The sequence below is a fragment of the Tenebrio molitor genome, chromosome 5, assembly GCF_963966145.1.
Source record: "Tenebrio molitor chromosome 5, icTenMoli1.1, whole genome shotgun sequence".
NCBI classification, from domain to species: Eukaryota; Metazoa; Arthropoda; class Insecta; order Coleoptera; family Tenebrionidae; genus Tenebrio; species Tenebrio molitor.
In genome coordinates this window covers 19,947,011-19,971,518 of record NC_091050.1, presented here as the reverse complement: position 1 = coordinate 19,971,518, position 24,508 = coordinate 19,947,011, and the positions used below count along the sequence as shown (strand labels likewise).

Sequence of the window (24,508 nt, the reverse complement as noted above, 5' to 3'; positions counted from 1 at the left end):
GTGTTTGTAAGGATGACAGTATCTAAGCAACATAGGTGCCTGAATCGTTTATGACAAATCTCAAATCTGACAAACTAACTCAAATTAATGACATTTATTGAAAACGCTGTACACCGTGTGCGTTAATTCACCAGCTTATTTAGGTACAAAAGCTGATTTTGTAGACTGAGATGAATGAGTAATAAATAAAGTGGTGTTCTTCAATGTGTAAATAAATGTAGAGGTAGTGTGTGCAAAATTGTGGAAGAACTGTGTAATAAGAGTATCGTCTTAATTGTGGTTAAATAGCCAAAACAATGTATTGAATAAATTTATGTACACTTTACATATTCGTACTTTCAACTCTTAATTAAGAATATCTACTAACTAATGAAAGGTAAACTAGACTAGAAAAATTATTTTATAATAAATGTTCTATGTGCCTTCCATTGGCATTTAAGCACATTTGAGTACGCCGGTACCAATTTTCATAAACAGAATTCAGCATTTCTGGGTTTTTACGAATCTGGTTCGCAGCATCTGTTACGGGTTTCTGGAGTTGGCCTTTTGTATTTATTTCAACTTCGTATACCAAATCTTTCGTGTGGTTCCAAAAATTAAAATCCAGAGGGATTAAATGGAGAATCGGGGACGCCATCGTATTGGAATCAGTCAGAACCAACCTCACATAAATGCAGATGTAGCTCCACAAAAGTACAACGGGACGGAAGGACTCCTCCAGGAAAACGCTCGCCGTATGGTCGTCTTGCCGGTCTTGAATTACCACGTGTTTCGCTATAGAGTAAATGCAAATCGGCGTATTCTTGTTTTGTGAATTTCATAACTTTTTGAAGGATTCGCAAATTTAAAATTAAACTTGACAAATGTCATAGGTGTTACAGGTACCGTTGCTAAAGAAATTGCAGCCAAGTAACCAGAATTACCTTTTTAAAACCGATTAACTCATTAGCGTACAGCAAATTTTGACCAAATTTTCAATTATTTTTATCTCGAAAACGAAAAGACTTTTATTAGAAACATTTTTTGTGTATGAGTTCTGCCCATCGTCACCTATTACTGGATTTCTTCTGGCAGGTTATATCGGGACCACCCTGTATATTCTCAAACGAATATTTTCCAGTGATTTCAAGAATTGGGCTCCTGGGGACGGCGGGCGGTGGGTTGTTTAAAAATAGAGATTTTTTCTTTATACAGGACCTTTCACAACTCGCGCTCTAGGGAAAATAAGGAAACGCGAGAAGGCATTAGGATGAATAATATTAAAGAAAATAAAATTTAGCTTGAAAGGTATTGGAGAAAAGACAACTTAAAGTTAAGCAATCAGAAGCCCGCGCCCTCCAGGTGTGTGTGCCATATTTTTACTACCGGGTGATCAAAAAGGATTGTTTAAATTGGCAATACAATTAAGAGCATTTTGTTGTTCGGCTGTTTGCAATACTGCAACCGTCTTTCTGTCTTTCGACAGATATTTTACGTAAAATCAACAGCGACAATTAGAAAGGCAAATCTTTTTAAAAAATAGGTTGGCGGCCGGAGCTTTTGAAAAAATGTCAGTGTCAAATTAAATTTGACAAGTCAATGCGTAATTTGCCCATAATCATCATGGTATTCAGCCACTGATTATTTATGATTATAATTTTTGGGGAATGTGGATATAACGCCAGGAACGCAGCGAGGGTCTTTTCCGAACAGAAATCACCCTGATCACAAGGTATACCGGGTGATTCAGATTGGTATTCGCGCCCCTACATCTTTTTTGTTTAAAAAAAAAAGTATAGCAACCCATATACTTACAGGGTGTCCCAGAACTCGCGGATCAAATTTACAGTGCGTTTTCCTTGGTGATAACTGAAAGCAATAGCGTTTAAAAAAAAGGACAGGGTATAATCGATTTTTTGTCATAATTTATGGAGAGTGCCGGCGCAATGCACGTGAGGATGCAAGGGAATATACAATACGTTTTCCACGACGTTTGCCATATCCAAATTATAACGTATTTCTATGGTTGGTGTACCGTGCTCGAGACACTGGGTCCTTGGTGCCTACCTGACAAGAAATTGGTGGTCCACCGCGAGAAGTTAGAACGCCAGAGACTGAAGATGCTGTTCTTCAGTCCTTTGATGACGACGGTAGAAGAAGTATATTTGAAAAAACTATATTTACCGCGAACCTATCAATATTTTAGAAGAACTAAATAACCAAATTCACGAAACACTGGCTACTGTTATTCCTAATGTGCTTAGACTGGCAAGGGAAAATTTAATGAAACGAGCTCGCCTATTCCTTCAGATGAAAGGTGGTCAATTTGAACACATGTTATAAATTATTCTTTTTATTTTGCATGTTTCTTATTTCATTTGTTGCATTCTACATCGTTTAGTTATAAAATTTGATCTTAAATTTTTACTAATAATGATGCTAAAATAAATAGGTTAGTTCAATCCAGTTTTGTCTTCTTTCTTTCAGAACTGCCACTATGCTTGATTTGTTGCTCAAAACCTACGTGTAACTCCAGCTTTTTTAGCAATGTCAAGAATGTTCCTAAAAGTGTAGCTGCGCTAATACGTTGCAGATGCAGTGTGATGCACAGGAGTCAGGATAAATTTCTTGTGATTCCGATTCACTTCACAGGCCCTGCATATTTCACTTTTTACTAAGATTTTTAAGGTAGTACTTAATATGTATTACTCACTTGACGCTACGTCGCCATTTTACCTTCCATCAACAAAGGTTCAATTCATCAAATCCCTCCCGTCAATTTCCCATACCCCTCAAAGTTACAATTGCTCTGGAAATTTTCGCTCATAACAAACCATATTTCATTCGTTGTCGGAAGAAGAAACTTCTTGCGTTCCCTGATTTAGATTCTATACAATTATTCACCTGCCTTTGGCGCAATTATCCCATTTTTGGTTATTTCAAAAGTAGATGTCACTTTTGACGTCTGTTTCGACAAGTTGACCAGATAAATATTGAAAATAATTTTATTATTCATCGAATTATACGTTGCTTGGCAATTGAGGGAAGGTACTCAATTTTCTCATAAAGGGAAAATTAGATCGAGCTCTATTGGTCAATTTGATTAATTCATAACTAAAAAGCTGTTGCACCCTGAATATTTTTCTAAACGTTTTTTACCTTCATTACCATCAAGGAATATACAGTTTCAATTTGATCCGCGAGTTCTGGGACACCTGTATATTTGTAAATCGCCTGTGAAACTACAATAGATGATGTTGTCAAATCTTCTCTACGATGACATATGTCAAAGTTTAAGACAGTCAACTTTTTTTTTTAAATAGTATACTATACATTTCTTAGCCTATTCTTGTAAAACATTTTTTTTCTACATTTGAATGTGTAAAAAAAGTTGACACTTACATGGGAAAAAAAATAAAATATGATTTAATTTATTCGAAAGCGTTATATTCTAAAAAGAGCTAGTTAGCCAAACATTTGTAAATTCGCATTATGTTGGTTCCTTGAATGTCACTATTTAGTATTTACAAAACTACCACGTAGCTAAAAAATAAAATTATTTGACCTTGTTTGTTTTCAGCCTCGGGTGCGCCTCGGCCAGAAAACTGAGACTCGAACGAAATACCAAATCCATACTGAATTTACTATGCTAAATTCGCGTTGTGTTGGTTCCCTGCATCTCACTATTTTAAGAATTACATAGTTAAAAAATAAAATTATTTGACCGTGAAATACCCAATCCATCCTGAATTTATTTGATTCGAATATTAGAATTTACACTTATTTGAATTTTAATAGTCAGCTATTCAAATATTCGAATAATTCGAATACGATTCCCAAGACTCATCATGTCATTCATGCACTATCAAAATTCAACTACATATTTTCATCGTGTATGCATTCAAAGCGGTATAGTCAGGAAGCAGTTAGGTTTCGAAGCCAATGTTATCATCGTTATTTATTTAAATGTAGGTTATAACATAGCTATTTATTTAAATGTAGGTATGTACGGTCGGTGGACAAATAAAACTGGGACACTTAAAATTTAATCTATGTAAATCAAACCATTGAATTGTCAATATATTTTTCAGTGTCTATATAATATGTCAAGCCAAAGTTAACCTATTTTTGATAAAGCCGTAATTAAACGATGCAAATTTGTAAATTTTGACTTATGTGATTGTCATTTTTGTCCCAGTTTTATTTGTCCATCGACTGTACTTTAATAATTGACGCTATTAATGTCAAAATAATTCGAACATAGAGTGCCATGCGTCTGTCAACATCATTTGATAATTCTCTTGAAGAAAGTAATAGTTATCTTGAGTTTAAATATCCTCAAGACACAAGATTTCGTCTACGAACAACAGATTGGAAAATAAGTGATCAAGATTTAACTGATGCAGGTCCTTCGAACGCTAATCTTGAACATAAATTCGGAAACGTCAAAAAGTGTCATAAAATTTCTGGAGAAAAATTAGTTTTTCGATGTGAAGACTGACTGTAACAGAGATTTCAAAAAGGACAAGGGCCTTAAAATTCATAGATCAAGGATTCATGGACTAATGAGCCAATCGTTTTCGTCAAAATCATTTTCTTCAGAAATTAATAAAACAAGAAGGAAAACTGAAGAAATTAATAACACTTCATTTAATTGCACGGATTATGAGAAGCAATTCGGATCTCAAGATAATCATTCTAGTGGACAACAAAGATTAAATTGTAATTTGTGTCCTGGAAAATCTTTTAAGGATAATACCAGATTGAAAATTCACATAGATAAGTATCATACAAATAGTAACCTACCAACTCCTTCTAATTTCTCTTCAACGGTTTCTATCACAAAATTGCTTATTAATTTAAAACAGCAGCTACCAACTATTAGAAGATTGCCTAAAGCTTGTAGACATTTAGCTGCTGATAAATTAAGTTCAATTATTAATAATTGTCTTTCGACCAAATCAATCTCTTCATTTGAGGATCTTTTGCTATTCTCTTATAGAGCTTTTAATGTAGCCGAGAAATCTGATAAATCATTGAATAAGCATATAAAAGAAAATCTTTCTAATTTTGAAGTACCTCAAATACGAACATCTTCTAAGAGACGAACACATTTATCACTAGCTAAGAAAGTGGAAGCAAAAGTAGCCGATTTTGATATCAAAGGAGCTGTTAAATTATTGTCCTCGGATGACTCATTAGCTTCATTCAATGAAGATGTTGCTGAAGAATTAAAAAAAAAGCATCCTTCACCATCTCGCGAACTTTTTTTTTTCCAGACGCTTTCAAAACGGGAGACTTTTCTTTAATAGTTAATGAGCAAAACGTTCGAGAAGCTATCAATTCCTTTCCTGCCGGTTCTTCACCAGGTTTAGATGGCATGAGACCACAATATTTAGAAGATATTATATCTTTATCAGCGGGCGAAGCAGGTCAGCGGGCACTAAGAGCTTTAACAAAACTGTGCAATTTTTTATTGTCTGGTCAACTTCCTTCAGAAATTTGTCATTTATTATATGGTGCGTCTTTATGCGCCCTTCATAAGAAAGATGGAGGAATTAGACCGATCGCTATAGGAAACTGTTTACGAAGATTGACTTCAAAGCTTGCTTGTTTTCAAAGTCGTAATATTGTAAATTCGTATTTATCTCCACACCAACTTGGAGTGGCAACTAAGCTAGGATGTGAAGCAGCAATTCATACTACACGTACCTTTGTGAATAACGACCTAAACCGTAGCAAAGTTGTTCTTAAATTAGATTTCAAAAACGCATTTAACTCAGTCGAACGAGATTGTATTCTAAAAGAAGTCCAATGTCATACCCCACTTCTTTACCCTTATCTTTGTCAATGCTATAGGAATCCTTCAACTTTATTTTTTGGTGATCATTTAATTTCTTCTTCTGTTGGAGCTCAACAAGGAGATCCTTGTGGTCCTATGATTTTTAGTCTTGCCATTCAACCAATTATTTTATCTTTGAATTCTGAACTGAATATTTGGTATTTAGATGATGGAACCCTAGCTGATTACCCAGAAGTAGTTTTGTCCGACTTTAAGAAAGTTATCAATTTATCCAGAAAAATTGGTCTTGAATTAAACTTTAACAAATGCGAGATCTTTAGCTGTTCTGGAGACACAGATTTAAAAGTCATAAAGGAATTTCAAAATTTAGCACCAGGTATTAAAATTTGTGACCGAGGAAGTTTATCTCTTTTAGGCTCTCCAATCTTTGACCAAGGTTTCAAAAACACTGTCGAAAAAACTATTATTACAGTTGAAAATCTTTTAAATAAAGCTGAATTTCTTAGCAGACACGTGGCTTATACCTTAATCAAGAACTGTCTTTTCATACCAAAATTTAATTTTTTATAAGAACAACTCCTTTTTGGAAATTTTCTAATTACGTTAATTCCATTGATTCTTTTTTAAAGTCTTCTTTAGAAAAAATACTTAATTTAGGTTTAACTGATTTACAATGGTGTCAGTCCACTTTACCGATTAGATTTGGTGGACTGGGAATTCGCCGCATTTCCGATATTTGCCTCCCTGCTTTCCTATCTTCAGTTCATGGTGTTAAAAAGCTTGTTTCTCAATTACTAAATTCAAAAGATAATGAGCTTATTATTCACCATTATGATTGATGAAGCTTTAGCAGTCTGGGATGTAGAAAATGAGAACGAAAGACCAATAATTCCACAATTTCAGAAGAATTGGGATAATATCAATATCAAAAGAATAATTGACAATGACTTAATCTTTAATTCATCTAGGGACTTGGCTAGTTTTAAGGCTTTGCAGAGAATCAGGATCTTGGTTACATGCAATACCTTCTCCTAATATTGGTACTCTTTTAGATAACACTTCCTTCCAAGTTTGTATTGGTTTAAGATTGGGTTGTAATCTTTGTACACCTCATATTTGCAAATGCAATGCGAAAGTTGATGAAATTGGTATTCACGGTCTAAGTTGTTCCAAAAGCAGTGGTAGATTTTCAAGACACACTGAAATTAATTCTATTATCAACCGGTCTTTGACTTCTATTCATGTTAATTCAACTTTAGAACCAAACGGACTATCTCGTGATGACGGAAAACGCCCTGATGGGATGACTTTAGTACCGTGGAATAAAGGTCAACCTTTGGTTTGGGACGTTACTGTCGTAGATACACTTGCAGACAGTTACGTATTGAAAACATCTGAAGTCTCAGGTTTTGCCGCTGAAATGGCTTGCAAACGCAAAAATAACAAATATCGTTCAACTATTTCGTCAAACTACATATTTAAAGGTTTAGCCTTTGAAACCTTAGGCCCTTGGTGCAAAGAAACAATAGATTTCATTAATGTCATCGGAGACCGACTTATCGCGGAATCAGGGGATTCAAAATCTAAGAAATTCCTTTTTGAGAGGATTTCCCTTGTCATTCAACGTGGAAACGCTGCAAGCATTCGGGGCACTTTTCCAGATTCCGCATTATTATCGGAAATTTTCGCATTGTAAATTAAAAATGTTATTTTATGTTAAATTTTAATAAATAATTATTTTTATTAATTATTAAAAAAATAATTCGAATAAATTAAATCATATTTTATTTTTTTTCTCGATTTTTTTCTGATGTAAGTGTCAACTTTTTTTACACATTCAAATGTAGAAAAAATAGTATATTTCAAACCAAGGTAAGAAAGTGGTTTCTTGCAGACCGCAGGCAAAGATTATAAACCGAGTCGTAGACGAGGTTTGTAAGTGCCTAAGGTCTGCAAGGACACTTTCTTAACAAGGTTTGAATACAATTTTTTTCCCTACCGGCAAAACTTTGTTGAAAAAAGTCAAAAAAGATGGTTATATTCGTGATTAAAACGAAAATTTTGAGAATTGAATAGTAGGCTGTGTTATTTGTTTAATTAACTTGTCATCGCATTTGAAGATTGAGGTTTGTTCGAAAATTTGATATAAACAGGGTAAAGTAATCTACCTACCTAGCTTATCTGTTTATTTTCCAGATTATATGATTGACCTACCAACTTACTTCATTGAATTGGCTTTCATTTATCAATAACTTATTTCACTTTTGACACTTTTGACATTTGTATTTTGGTACAGTTTTACCATAAACATTTCATGATTAACTTTCTTACCTTAGCGAGAAAGTTGAATTTTCTCACCTCAAATGAGGTATCCACAGCCTACATTTCTAACCGGTAGGGAGAAAAAGCTTTTTTAGTATAGTGTGCTGGTAGTAGGTGTCTACCTGCTTGACGACGAGTCCGGTAGACACATGTTTATGGTCTAGTCCGTTTTACTTTCCACGGCGGCCGGTAGCAAATGTCAAATAATTTGTCAGATTTATTGGTTTTTATTTATATAAAAATTAAATGTACAATTACTTACATCATTGAGATGGTTTTCTAAAGCCAAGCATTACCCTTTGATCAATCCAAACAACTTTATTTCGTATTCTCCAATTGTAGAACAACTTGTACTCTGTGAAATATCTTCCCGATGATTTTTGGAGCAATAAGTTTGATCGCGCACTATCTACCTTCTCCAAAAGGTGGTCTGGGAAGAAAACTTGACTTCTGCTTCGGTTCGGTTGTGAGAATTTATTTTATTAAAGGAAGTTAGCGCAAATGAAAGAAATCACACGAAAAACTTCGACAGACTGAATTGTGATGAATCGTTTGTTATCATAGTAACAAGGCATAGCAATCTTTTTCAGAGCCAAATTTTTTTATTTAAATTTATTTTCTTTTAAATAATTGTCTCAGTATACTAAAAAATCTTGTACGTCACACGACCGGTAGACGCATTATGGCCTCGCTAGTTTACAAGTCTCGCCCTATCGGGCTCGACCTGTAATTCACTAGCTCGTCCATAAAAACGTTACTACCGGTCTTGTAACGTAAATAGCTATACAAGAATAGGCTAAGAAATGTATAGTGTCAAGGCGGTCTCTATTTTAACAGGCCAGGACACTGGCTGTGTTGCCAAATTTCTTAGTGGGCCATTCCATAGCATCCTGAGTTTCAAAAATATTGGCACTTCCATAGAAAGGCGGTTCATTCAAAAATCATTTTGACAAGACAATTAATTGTGCAATTAATTTCAGTTATTGAAAAATAAACATGCCACACTAATGTTGTGTTCTCGTAGATACCCAATTGCAAGTCAAATTATGCTTCAAGCAAGTCTTCCTACGTTAGCGTTTTCAAATTCCCATCGAAGAAGATTAGAATGCAAGAATGGATGCAGATTTTGGAACTAGAAAACTGGCGCGTGAGGTCTTTGTTGCTCGTTCCATTAGGTCTAAAATCCATTTTAAATTATAAACCTGTATTGATGGTAGGTCCATACACCCGAGTGGGTAGCTTTTGCAGTTCTTATTTATTTTCAACAATTCATACTGAGCCTTTATTGGTCTTTAATGGTCTCTGTGTACGACTTTAGAAAAAAATTCTTGTCCTGAGCTGTACACTGTACAGGTGGCATGTGTTGGAATTTGCACTCGAGCTAATGCAATCAAGGTGAACTAAAAAGACTTTTATCTTCATTTTGAATAGGATACTTGTTCAGAATACAGGACTATGAAATTTTACTAACAATAGCTATCTTATAAAACAGGATACACATAATTACCTTGACTTGGTCACCTGATATATTTTGACTGAAGTAAAGTTGCAATACGAGAATTAGAAAAATCTTTCAGTGATGATTAACTGACAGCTAACAATGACAAAATAGTGAGTGACAGTGAGTGATCACAAAACTTCAAAACTAGTAACTTTTTTTCACGGCCTCCTAGATTCATAAGAGACTCGTCTCTTATCCGGCCTGTCGCATTCGATAAATGTCTGTTTTTGAAAATTCCCCGTATAGTATGTCCATCTAGCGACTTTAATGTGATCCATATATTAGTATATGCAACTAAAAATACGTATGAATAATGATATTTTATATAATAAATTGTCAATTTGAAAAACTAAGTGCAGTTGAAACTTTAAAAAATGCCACAAACAAAGAAAAAATGTTGTATTAGTTCACGACACAAAGTTAACACTTCTTATCATAATCTACCCAATGATATCACTTTAAATGCGGCATGGAAGACACTCGAAGACAGGACTGAGAGATCAACAGGACTGAGAGATCATATCATGAGTGCCGCAGAATATGCAAGTAGTAAAATTTTACCAAGATTCCAAAATTTAAGGACCAATGTAAATATTTCAGTCACCTTGCAAGATAGTTCTCTGGAAAAACTAGAAAAATTGTGTTCTTTTAGTTATCTGCCAAGTACCAATTTTCAAATTGAGACGGCGGCAACAGCTTTTTTATGCGGCTACTTAATTATGAAAATAACGAAGGCAATCCATGGATGTGATTCTTGCTTGTCACATTTACAAGATTCAAATTCGAAAAAGAAAATCCCGTTACTGGAATTAATTTATTACTAAGATAGAGGAAGGCTAAGTTACCCCAATGATCAATTTGTGGGTCTAGTATAGTTTGGGAATGAGAAATTGGAATTTTAGTTTCTTCACTTGCATCTTGCAATGGGTTTTGGGTAGGTTAAACATTATAGATAATAATGAAGATTTACGACTATGAGCAGTTCATTTCAGGAGGGACAAACAATCTGCATTTTGCCGATATTCGGCATTCCTTTTTAGTAACTAGCAATATTATAATCTTTACAATCTACCCTAAACCCATTGCAAGTGAAGAAACTTAAATTCCAATTTCTCGTTCGCAAACTATACAATTTACAATAATTTCAATAATAGTAGAAATTCTACCAAGCATTCCAAAGGAAAATATAAATTTTGTTTTGAAGAATATCTTGGCCTCATATCTTTCGGGAAATCCACTAATTGTCCTGTTCATGGTAAAATGTGAGTGAGACACTTACACTTATTTAAAAATTAGAATTTCCTGTCATTGTAAATTTTTGTAACTTGCACTCACAGACAAATAACAAAAAATAATAAAAAAGAAATTTGTTGAAATTAAATTTACCGTTCATAAAAAATGTTTTTGATTTGAGATTTTGAAAAAATGTCAGATGTATGTGTGTGTTAAAACTGTTGAAAAATGTTGAAAACACCTCTATAAAACAATAATTTCCTGCAAGGCAGGCAACCACTACAACACATAAGCCCCGTATTGTGGCGCACCCTATAAAACAAAAATAATGCTTAGAACTACGAATGCGGCAGGCCGGATAAGAGACGAGTCTCTTATGAATCTAGGAGGCCGTGCTTTTTTTAAAGGTTGGCGAAGCAACGTTGTGAGACGTTAGTGGGCCATTTCACAGACCACTTTCTGAAGTCAGTGTCACGGCCTGTTAAAATAGAGACCGCCTTGATAGTGTACTATTTAGAAAAAAAAGTTGACTGTCTTAACTTTGACATATGTCATCGTAAAGAAGATTTGACAATGTCATCTATTGTAGTTTTATAAGCGATTTACAAATATATATGGTTTGCTATACTTTTTTCTTAAAATAAAAAAGATATAGGGGCGCGAATACCAATCTGAATCACCCGGTATAATACTGAGAGCGATGGCAAGGACGCAAGAGACAGGTAAGTTCTACCAAATCGAAAGGAGTGTAGTGAGTTCGGCGTCTTAGTTGTTTTGCTTGTCTTTATCAAAACTAAAACGTTTTTCCGCATAAGTGTGAACTGTGAATACTAAAAACAAGTTACGAAGTAGGAAAGTACGACATTTATTTTCGTACGTTTACAGTAAGTAATAAGCAATCTTTTCAGTAAACCACAATGGTTTTATCGCTAGAGCAAAACACCTTCATGTCGTATTACCGAAATGGTACTCTGCAGAATGGAGAGTGGGTTTATTCTAATAAACGCTTGCAAGGAAGAATTTTTACGGAAATTTTCCAAATAATAACATATGGAAGCAAATTTAATTCCACATGTTAGAAGGATTGTGGATAGATTTGTGGCAACTAGAAGTATTGAAAAAGGTAAAACTGTAGGAAGACCGCCAGTAAAAGACGAAATTGTTGAAGATTTACGCCAACGAATGGAACAAAACTAAAAAAAAAATCCCTTAGGAAGTTATCACTTCAGACTGATGTACCACTCTCCACTTGTTAGAAAATTGTTAGGAAAAAAACCCGACGGCATCCTATAAAGGTTGGAGTATGGATTGCTGCCTCACGAAGGAGTTTAATTGCTTTTATTGTAAAAATCAAAGAACCTGTCATTAATGAAGTTACATAACCTCTGTTTTTCTATTTGGTACCACAATATACGACAAAGCGGCAAAAATCAAATATATTCGAGTTCCACAGGACTCTTGATATACTCGTATGTTCTTTTATAGACATTCTGTACCATTAATTTTTACGTAACTTATGAGACGTGACCTCAGTGAACATTATTGTTGTGTACAAAAAGGCATGAAGAATCATATTCGAGGTATATGGACACATAAATTATTTTCCAATTGCCCAAATTTACAAATTATTCTTAGGTACCTCTTATGTATTTCTTATGTCTTATGTCCATTGTGAATAAGCACTAACTCAAGATGCAAATGGCGGACCTACAAGCTGGACAAACTTCGAAATAAAAATGCATAAGTCAGTGAGAGGACGCCTGTGGCTAGGGCCAGAGAGATAAATACAGGGTGATTCTGAAATAAGTTTGGAAAAAAAATCCGGTAATTGGTGATAATGAGAAGAAGTCATAGAGAAAAAAATTTTCTTATAAGTTTTTTCGTTTTCGAGATACAAAATTTGGTCAAAATTGCTCGTACGCTGCTGAGTTAAAGGTGATTACCTGATTATCTTGGTAGTTTAGCAACAATAATAATCAAAGTTGCTCGTCAGTCACAAACATTATTTCTTTCGATCATTTCCATAGAAACATTTACAAAGCAGTGTGCTCTCTATCAGAATTAGTAAAAAAAGTATGTGTCCGTATTTGAAAAAATTATTTTGACAGTTTAACCTTGAAGCACTTTGGGTTTTACGTAAATTTAGTACACCATTTTATAGCTTATTCACAACCATTTAATTTGGTGTATAGATAATTAAAATCCTCCGATAAATAAGGGAGCTATGGATTTGTCTCTTTTTTTGGGGACGCCCTGTATATTATACATAAATGTTATCTTTCTGCACTCCTTCTCCACATAAACTTTAACTATGCCAAATCTCACAACCCTCCGTGCGCGCAATTTGCTTAAAAAGGGGTACAAAGGTTTTTCTTCACGTATACAGATATAGATATACAGAGTGATCAACAAGAATCCAAATCAGAGCAAGCGTTGCAAATTATCGGTCACGTCGTAGCAAAATCATATGCACATAAGCGGTGAAAACATGGGCGTAGACAATTTATGGTCTCAAACGCTATTTAATAAAAAATGATACCTTATGAATTTTAGACGTTGGAATTATAATTGTGCATTTTATTATTATTATAAGATAAGGGAAACAATTTATAAGATTAACAAGGGCAACATTTTACATTTGTAAGAGTAAGTAAATGATCATCTTTATTGCCAAACGCGACGCCACTGGTACGGAGATGCTTCGTTGAAATGTCACATTTCAAAATCCAAGGTTGTTGTTGTTGACAATTTAAGTGATTTAACCTAGAAAACAAATCTTCGATTTCGGCAAAGTTTACAGACGTTTATTGAAGTTGTAAGCAATAATTATCCCAGAATAAGTTGTAAAATGGGTTTTACCATTAAAGAGAAGGCATTTTTATTAGATTATTTTCGAAAGAGGGTGAAACAAGAAAATGAAGACTGGCCTTACTTTGTACCCCCTTACACCGAAGAATTTCAAGCCAGATGTCCGAACCTGATGGTATTGGTTATCAACAAGTTTATCAATGTCTTAAAATTATAGTGCCTAATTTTAGCACATCATAATTCATCATTAAGAAGAAGTCAGGTCAGTCCTTAGTTCAAATTTTAGAAATGGTGCAAAATGTTCGACAAATTATCAAGGAACATCCCTCAACTTTCATAAGGCATTTAAGACAGCAAGTTAAATTGTGTTATGGCACTTATCAGAAAATTTTTAAGAAGGATATTAATTTGTTTCCCTTTGTGTGTTGCAAGAAATAAAACCCACACATTACCCTAAACAAATTGACAGATTCATAAGGGTTTTTGAAATTATGAGAGGCGAGTTTGATTCTGTCTGGACCACAATGGAGAACATTTTGAGCAGTTTTTGTGAAAACTTATTTTTTGACCTTAGAGTAATTTAAATGTTTTAAACATTGCTAGAAAAATACGAGTAAGTTCTCAATTACCCAAAAATGAGAGAATAATAACTTTTACACTTACAGAAAATAACAAAACAAAGAATTGTGAAAAATAATAATTTTTAAAATTTTGTAACTCAAGATTGTGCCTTATGAAGGAATTTTGTGTAACTGTATGTTTTTTCCCTAATCAATAATAAATAATAATTAATTATAACTTGCTTTTAAATTCATGAATTACAAAAAATGTATAAAGGCAATTAATAATAGATTTTTGAGAGGTAGGCAACCAACAAAACGAGTGTTTACAGCAAGTAAATAAAAGCGGCTGATCTATGATAGAAATACGTTTCGATAAAACAAAAGATGAGGTAGCACTCTTGATTTGGTTTCTTGTTGATCACTCTGTAGATATAATATAAGGAACTAACACCAATACAATTCACGACGCTGCGTCAACCGCTATTTACAGAAATCCAATTTGCTACTAATTTTAACAAAAATTTAAACAAAACCCCAACTGCTTATATAGAAACAGAGAATAAGTCTATTGGAACACAACACCTCATCTATACCACAGAACCAGGTTCAATCAGCAGTTCTTCAAGCTCAGAAGATTACTAGAAGATGATGATCCTGAATTGAGTTCATACGGCTCTAGTTCCAAAGAGAAAAGAACCGGCGAAAGAACTGGGAACTTTGAGCTCCTGTCAGGACATATGCTTAATTCACGCTTTAATAATGACGTAAAATGTCATGTAGAAATTCTCATATTGATTGAAAATAAGGCGCAGTGTAAGACCTTGGCCAAGCACTTGGGTCTTATTTTTTTCGAAGATCTGCTGGAAGGCGAAGCACAGATTGAACGCCGTTTGCTAAGAGCAGAAAATAAAATTTATAGACTCGCTCATACCGAAATAATAAAAAAAATGATGAAAAGGTATAGCAGTATTTACGTAACTGCTTTAGAATCTGTTTGGCGGTATTCTTCAGCAAATGTTAAAGGAGTTATTTACACAACAAATTCTAAATTTCATATTGAGAGTTTTGAGGAAGTAGTAAATTATTGTATCCTTGTGGAGAATGATATTCTGTGTTATATAGACGCTTTTAGTAAAATAATGCAAAAATATTTGTTATGCAATGTTTCGGTGGGGATAAAATATGAACTGCCTGAAAAACCTTGTACCAAAATTTACTTGCCCATCACTGTCTTTATACCCCTTTATATCGTAAAATATTTTTTGTGCTGCCGTAGTTGCAATTGGCATTTTAAGTGGACGATTAGCGTGCGGCAATGGAAATGAGAAAACTCTAGTGCTGCAAAATGGACAAACAAGAAATCTAAGGCAAGAAAAAATAAACTAATTGTGGCAAATCAAGTATTAGGTACTGAAAGACAATTATGTCTCTAATGTTATAAAACAAAAGGTGCTTCGTAAATATTTAAAAATTCCTAAAATGTGTTAATTTTAGATTTGAGGGTTTATTTATAAAAATGTCGGTTGATGACCTTGCAAGCTGTAAAGTTGCGTTTGAATTTGAAATTCGAGCACTGACAGATTGACATTTGACATATTTAGTGCTAAATTGATTACCAACATAATTTTATTTATTATGTTAATGATTCAAAAATATGTTTTATTACAAAAGGCAGCACAAAAAATATTGCATGGTACTCTTGTGAAAACTCCATTGCTTTACTCACTCACATACAACGCTCGACTGCGTCTCGCGCCATATTACCGTTCGTAAAACAATGGATAGTTTTCAACACTTGTAACATAAATAACTATTGCCCAGAGCTTCATTGTTACACGGAAACATTGTCAAAATTCTGAAGTTGTAGATATATTTCAGAGTACCTAAACCTGACCCAGTCGGTCCGCAATTCCATCCTCGATGGTTCATCTCATTTCACATACACTGTACACCCGTGCGAAGCCGGGGCGGGTGGCTAGTTAAATATAAACTACAACGAATTGAAATTTTTAGAACCTTGTCATTTATTAAGTAAGAATAATTCTTTATAGTGTAACAATTTAAGATTTTGGAACACTTTCAAGGCCCAATTCATTATTTTTCTAATGGTTTACAAAATTGTTACCTAGGATTTTTTATGTTTAGTTATGTAACCTTTGCTGAATAAAAATAATCGCCTAATAAAAATATAATCTGTTTCAGAATCAAAAATCCACCAACACTGCATTTTATCTCGAAAATACAACCGACAACGTCGCCAATTTTTGCTTTTACTCTCGTGTCAAAAATAAATCCCTAGGATTTAGGGATATTCGTTACTAGGTTGCCATAAATTTGGTTAGGTTGGAGGCTATGTGGTTTCTGGTGACAAACAAAAGATATCCCAAAAATGTAAGACAGCAAATTAATTGTAACAGTTGCAAATGACTAACTTCTCGTTAAGTGATAGATGATTTTTCGTTTCACAATCAATTTTGGTTACTGGCGGCATATTTATTTGGATTTAATCTCTCAATTCAAAGTAACCAACCTTAGGCATTCAAAATAACTTTTGAAAATTCTAGTTACACACAACATGAAAAACGTTATTTCCCTAAAAGTTATTCACCGTGTTTTTTTATTTTCATTTTATTATATCACTCAAAAGTTATGATATGGTAGCTACATAATAATTATTTTGTGTTACGTAAAAAACTCAACAGTTCAATGTCAAATTTTGGCGGGAGCTTGGGCCAACCCAAAAAAATTAAACTTATTCTAGCGATTTCTTTTTTTCTGCCAACTTAATTCAACAGGTGGTGGATTTTTGATTTTGAAACAGATTATATGTTTTTTTGTTCGACACTGTCAGAATTTGAGAATTTTCTCCTGTATGAACGGATGTTGATAAATGTCACATCTTGTCAAAACGAAACGTCAAGCTAATTTTAAAGATTTTAAGCGATTTGGAGCCTTTAAGGGGGTCGTCGGACAAAAAAACGTTGTATTCAACTCGTTCTTGTGTAAATTGGACTTTTTTTGCATGAGTGGGCCAGTTTAAAACGCGAGTGAAACGAGCGTTTTAAAGGTCCACGAGTCCACGAGGTCCACGAGCTCAATTTACACACGAACTCATTAAATAAATAACTTCTATTATTTTGAAATTTGTTCATATTAAGAACTATAATATCTTAATGAGGATGATTAATTATACAAAGTTTTAAAGTTACAAGATGAAAAAAACTGATGTAAAGGCAGACCCAAAATACATTAATAAACAAAGTTTTTATACATATTTACAGACTGTCACGTGAAATTGTTACAAGACAAGATTACGATAAAATGAAATGAAACCTAGAAATGTACAGTTCTTATCTAGCACAACTTAACGAAATGATACAATCTGCAAAAAAAAAGAAAACAAGAAAATTCCACGATCTGTAAAAAAGTAACCTGACACAATGCTGTCTAATTTTCTTCTACCTTACCCCGGACAAAATATAAAACTAATTATACCACGAGCTTCCCTGTCTGACGTGAACCCAACGAGCCAATCTTCCGACACCGTTGACAGCAAGTCGCGAAATTAGAGGGGGGAGGAAGGCCGACCCTTTTTCTGGAGCTAGAACGATTACACCGCCCTCCGGTGAGGGTAGGATTTCGAGCTCTTCCTCCTTCCCTTCAGCGAGCTCCGGATTTACTGCCGGTTGACAACTGGGGTCGTTGAACTTTATTAGCCCGATGAAGAAACGTCCCAAAAAATTTTGGTGCTCGCCGATAGCTCGATGCTGACGAGGTCACTCCCAGCTGATACGGTGAAGCCGTGTATAAAAAGTGTCCGTCCTTGACGAAAAATTAAAATTTGATTCAAAAATGGATTATATACAACTGCCAATGAGACAATGACGAAATGAGTCATTGAATATAAATGAAATGAAATGCAATAAAAAATGAGAGATGATAGAAAACGTGGAAAGATAATCTATCCTTTAAATAATGAATAAAATGTGGAAGCCACGGCCTGGAAGAAAAGGAGGTGTCACCACTGTTCCGGACTTCGCTGGTGGGTAGATCCAGGACCTTCCGGTGAGTCCGGGGACGACCTGGACTAGCAGGACCTGACGAGATCTTGATCCGCAAGGCGTTCGGTCCGGAGACCTTCCGTAGTGAAGTCCTTGATCCGCTTGGCGATTTGGGGCGGTGGTACTTGGACGAATCCTCTCCAACGACCCTCGTGAACTTCACTACGACGCGACGTCTCGTCAGCCCTGGAAATTCACTGGATCACTGTCCCCTTGATTCTCTTCAGGCACTAACAACACTGTGAACAGCCGTGAACTTCCTCTTTTTGTCCCTGGTTCCCAGCGCAGATTTTTCGGCGGAAGCCCGTGTACGTTTTTGTTCTAGAACAACGGTGACCAACCTTTTTGTTCTCGAGTGCCACTTTATTTGACTAAAAATATTTGACGTGCCCCTTTTTCATTTCTTTTTCATTCTTCTGAAAGATAATGCATATGTACCTGCCCTACTAGGTCATCTGAATCGAATAATAGGAAAAAAGTTTTTACTAATGACCGGGTGCCAATAGTGGCACGCGTGCCGCGGGTTCGCCACCGTTGTTCTAGAACATTCTAGAGAAATCGCGAAGATTTACAAGCGCGGGGCGATTTAAATCGTAACAGCACCTATATTTTATTAATCCAACTATGGTTTTAGCTGTAACCAATCCACTTGTTAGATATGTGTAGGGCACGTCAATAGTTAATCATAATTTCCTTGTTAATTGTTTGATGAGACAGTCGTATTGTATACGAAACAATAGTGGAAATATATTCACTTTGGTAAGATTTGAAAAGCGTTAGTCTAACTCGTACTGGTGTTAAGGACCGGACCAGTCCTGTTAATTCGCCAAAGGCTCATGAGTCGAAGACGAATTCCGGATTGATGGTCGTGCCGATGATTCTCCTCGATAGACACATACCTATAAACGGTACAAGCTGTCGTGAAAGAGGAGATGCTGTAAGAATAAATCGGATTGTAGGCGGAACGAAAACGGGGAACGTTTTGCACTTGGGTTGTTTTACTAGGTTTTTAAAGTGCCTAATTGTCCTGGTCTAGAACTAATATTTTGTCTTGAAAACTAATAGTAGATATTGGATCTTCTGATTTTGTAGCGGTTCCATCTGGAACCGATGAAATATTCAGTCGACAAGACACAATTTTTTTATTTTACCAATTATTAACCTAGTCCATCAATGAAAAGCCATTTTGGGGCAGGTATCGAAAAATGAGTAACCATTTTTTCAATAATTTTAATTACTTTTAGGCCTAATTTCCATGATTTCTTTGACTATTTCCTTCGAAAAATTTAAGCCAATCAAAAAGCTCGAATATTTGAATTTTAGCAAATAGCCATAATACTGCACTAGTGCAATTATTGATAATTTGCACTAGTGCAAATGTGATGACCGTCAACGACAACATAAAAATTTAAGGAATAACTAATTTTTAAACACAGAATTACGTTTATTTGTATTTACTTATCATGTAAATTTTTCTCAGGAAATAGTCTGCCAAAATATCCTCTCGTGCATGTCAAATTGTCGATAATTTGACATGCACTCGGGATATTACTAGTGGTAATTTAGCATGGTCCTAAAATTATCTAAAAATTATCATATATAATCTATTAAGAGCCGTTTTCCGATTTCCGGAAATTATTTCGACCTGTCGAGTTTTTTTTGCGTATTAATCACCACAAACGCCAGTGAGTGGTGATTACGCTAAAAGAACGAGACAGGGAGAAATAATAATTTCTGGAAATCAAAACGGCTCGAAATAGATTCAGCTAGAAAATAAAATTATTTATAAGTGTGTATTGATGAATGAATGGCCGCGTGATATGATTTTCGAAAATCTCTCTATAGTGTGTTTTTTTTAAGAACGAAGTAGTTGGCAGCACCATCGACCGCCCCATTTACACAATACAATTCTTAGAATTGTGTAAAATTGGTTGCCTATAGTAGAGGGGTAATTTTAAAAACGAAGAAAATTTCAATGTTATTTGTTTTTTGGCATTTTATTATAAATTATTGTCTACAAATTCAATTAAGAACAAGAACAACATTCGATAAATCTTACGTTTACTTGAAAATAAAACAAGAACATAAAAAAGGACTCTTAAATTTTCTTTTAGAATACAAACATAGTAAACTAAACAACAACCTAATCCTTTGTTACAAATGCAGTGAAAACTTGCATTCATTAGAAGTGGTCGAAGATAATAATCCACAACTTATTCAGTGGAAAAATACACCATCAAGTTGAATTACCTACGTAATCAGTAAGGACATCGTTCTCGGTCGAAACATCTCCTGTTTCTAATTCCCACTCAAGATCATCTGATTCGTCACTCGAGCCTGTGTTGACGGTGAATTCCAATTCCATTTCGCCTGCAATATTATCTAATTGATACATGTCCTCTTCTTGACGAAGTATCTATATGACCTATTATGACCTATGCAATTTTGCCACTTTTGGGCTGTTACCTACCTTTGCCAGACCTTCATCAAATAGTATATTAAGTATAAAGAACGGTAATGACAATGTACGGATCGAAGACAATTGTTTGGAGGAGGAGCTTGCGACGACTCCAATATTGTCTGAGATCCGTACATTGTCATTAACGTTCGTCATGCTTATGAGATTTTTTGCGCGATTGAATATTTATTACAAAACATTCCTAACTAGAATGCAATGCGATACGACGCCCTTCACATCGTGTTGCCACAATGTCCATTTTTGTATCGCGTTTCTAAGGCAATCTGCAAACAACTACCGCCATTGCAGTTTTTGTGCGCAAATATCGCAAGTTGTGTTGAAAAACAAGCAGTAAAATGAGTAATATTAGTGATTCCGAAAACCAAGTGGATATTGTAGAAGAAACTTTGAATGTGGGGTGCGTCACAAATAAAGAATTTTTGAAACTAACGACCTCAACGTGTAATTAAGAAGACAAGGAAAATTTGTGGTATGAAAATTTTGATAATACTAATGTCGCGGCAAGTTCGCTAATATTATTTCATTGCAGCGGCAAGGAATGCCGACCACAAGAGCCGTGTGAGTTTCCAGAAAGTGCTAACATCTTGTCTTCAACTTCTGTCTACATAAATCAAGAATTTTCGAAACCAGCGAACTCAATATGAATTCAAGAAGACAAGGAAAATCCGGGGTATGAACATTTTGACAATTCTAATGTCGCGGCAAGTCTGTTACTAAAATTGTTTCATTGCAGCGGCAAGGTAGGCCGACTACAAGAGCCGTGTGAGTTTCCAGAAAGTGCTAACATCTTGTCTTCAACTTCTGTCTACATAAATGAAGAATTATTTTCGAAACCAACAACCTCAATGTGTACCTAATCAAGAAGACAAGGAAAATGCGGGGTATGAAAATTTTGACAATGCCAATGTCGCGGCAAGTTTGCTAATGCTATTTTATTGCAGCGCCAAGGAAATCCGACTACAAGAGCTTTATGAGTTTCCAGAAAGTGCCCCCACATCTTGTCTTCAACTTCTGTCTACATAAAAATTATTATAATAATCGATTAATTTTGAATAAACTTTACTTACCGTTCTAGAACACCAAAAATTACTTACCATCGAGTTTATCGTTAGCAACGAGTAAACAGAGCTTACCATCTTGGAAACAGACGTGGTAAACAACCAAATAGAGTACAATCGCGCAAAAAAGTATTTTGCGATTCCTTTTCCTTGGTGGCGATTTCACTGCATGAGTTTCTTCCATTTCCTTAATGGTTTGCCAAACTAATGTCAGACCAATTGCCGCTGCTTCAGACACCCTTTTTACCATTTCTGTTTTGGAGAGCGCTTCATTCTGCTCTCTAAATTTCGCGTAGATATTATGTATCATTATTTTCTGACCACTACTAATTGGCTTTCCCCTCGATTTTTTTTACAACAGAACCAGGTTGTTGTTCTGCCATTATGCTACACCAAAATGCTGAAATCGTGCACCAACAAACGACACTTTAACTTTGTGCACGAGAATTTGACGGTGACGCAAAAATTATGACATATTTCAAAAATAATGTCAAAGATTAGATATTTTTTAAAATAATTTGATAATTATAGTTCAATGTAAATAAGGCTTGTCACGTGGTGCAAAATAGAGTAATCTGATTTGTCAATTTTAGTCCCTATCTCCCGCAACGCTTCGTTCTTAAAAAAAAATAAACTATAGAGTGATTTCCGGAAATCAGTGTGTTGTGTGATGTCCATGGTGATTTCCACTAAATCATCGTCTTATTGGTTGCTAAAGTAAAAATTACAAAATTTGATTGGTTATAATTTTATGCATGCGATTTTCGCTGTAATCATCTCCACCTTCCTAAAATTATCATTAGTAATACAACGAGAAGGTACGAAATTGCCGGAAATTTTCGATCTCATTATACGAGTATTTGTTTCGACGACAATTTCCACAAGTGAGCGTAGCGAACGAGTGGAAATTGTCTAAGAAACAAATACGAGTAAAATGAGGAGAAAAAATTCCCGCAATTTCGTACCATCGAGTTGTATTCGGCATGACAATTCCACGAAAGAAAATTTCATTTTCAAATTTTACACAATTTTTTTAATTTATACGTATTCTTATGACTCTCAAAGCGTTAGTTAACGTAGTTGAAAGCAACAGAAATTTTGCTGTGGACCAAAAATGAGTTTATCAAAATTCGCGCCATCGTGGCCGAAACCAGTTGTCGCGCCGGAAAATTCACCTCCCGTACTCTAATGTAAATCACTGTTGGTTATAGTAAAACAATCGTGAGCGGCTAATACTCTTCTGAATTTTGAAACAAAAGGTTTTAGGGAAAAAGGACTATAATGTAAATATTACAAACACAATAATTGTTTCGGTAGGTCTTGGGGAACGGCCGAGCGCAGGGAACCAAGCGGTGTGGGAGGGTGATCGTAGTTTACGTTTCTAATGGCTTAGAGATTTTGTTGGAACGTTAGTTTTTTAATCATAATGAGATACCCGCTTTTGAATTTAAACTAACCGCCAATAAAAGTTATAGAAGTACCGGTGTCGGTACCGTCGGCGACCGCTTGGGAGCGGGGGTGAAAAGTCGACAGGGGATGCACGGCCATGTTTTTTTTTTGAGACACTTTTGTCTGGACTGCAGAGGAGTGCAGAAGTACTGTGTATTTTTCTGTGTTCTAATTGTGCGATTTTAGTTGTTTTTTTACTGAACTGTGCTAAATGTTGCTGTCCAGCTTCTGTTTTTGAACTAGGTATGTGTTTGGGGTACTAAAATTATTTCTGGTTCGCGCGAAATGTAGTTTAACAATAATAAGAAACAAATGGATCGCACGTGGGTTTGTGATGTTTCCACCATGTTTTACAAAATCCACAATTATCTCGACCATCCCCATGTATTACGTTTTTAAGATTTATAAGATTATCAGCTTGCGAAGGAGCGTAAGGCAGCTTGGTTCTAGCTTTGCAAATTTTATAAAATCGTACGGATCACGGTTTTTTTTTTGTAAACTCAGGTGTAACAATTCACTAACGCTCCTAAAAGAAAAAGGGCACCAAGTTTTAGCGTAGGTCTGTGACTTTCACTTTTTATAAGCGCACTCCCTCATTTTTGATCCCCTTTTAATTATTCCGAGTGACGCTTTTGGTGTGATAAGTACCTACAGCGTGATCAACAATGACTAAGTCTGTTGGCAATGAAACAATTGAAAATACTAGTGATTTTTGTCTAGTAATTGGCACTGACCACGCACTGACCGGATTTTTTAACTTGAGATGACATTAAAAACATTCTTGGTTATGCAGGTTATGTTTATACTATTACAAAAATTAACCTTCGTTGGTAAATTTTAAATTTGCCAAATTTCATTGTTACCAACAGACTCAGTCATTCTTGATCACTCCGTATAAGGCATTCACGATCTTTTTGGGACCGAGTTGGCTATGACCATCTATCTAGTGATTTTGTTGGCAGTACCTCGGTGATAACTACATTCCCTAAAGGAAATTGACACTTTTTGTGTTAGGTTAGGTTGTTTTCAGTTTAGGGTTATATTTTCTGAATAGGTACATTGTTGCCGGATCTCTTAAATCTGGTCTGTCCTTTTTTAATTAAATTAAGGGCCAGTTTACAGAAGCGAAATTAAGTTAATCGTAATCAAATGCGAGATTAATTGAACACGTGATCAGATTGAACCAATTGAAGTTTCGGATTCATGGGTTAATCGCGCATTAAAATTAAATATTTAATTCTCTTTCTATAAA

General features: G+C 35.0%; 2 long non-coding RNA genes across 2 annotated transcripts; both read right to left on the bottom strand.

Moving 5' to 3' along the window:
* Window positions 1-2,316: 2,316 nt before the first annotated feature.
* On the bottom strand, window positions 2,317-3,320 carry LOC138131426 (uncharacterized). The gene is made up of 2 exons (XR_011159811.1): window positions 2,693-3,320; window positions 2,317-2,634 (listed from the first exon to the last, which is right to left on the bottom strand). It is a non-coding gene; the product is annotated as an uncharacterized lncRNA (long non-coding RNA).
* Window positions 3,321-8,366: 5,046 nt separating this feature from the next.
* LOC138132268 (uncharacterized) lies at window positions 8,367-8,883 on the bottom strand. The gene is made up of 2 exons (XR_011160041.1): window positions 8,518-8,883; window positions 8,367-8,459 (listed from the first exon to the last, which is right to left on the bottom strand). It is a non-coding gene; the product is annotated as an uncharacterized lncRNA (long non-coding RNA).
* Window positions 8,884-24,508: the final 15,625 nt, after the last annotated feature.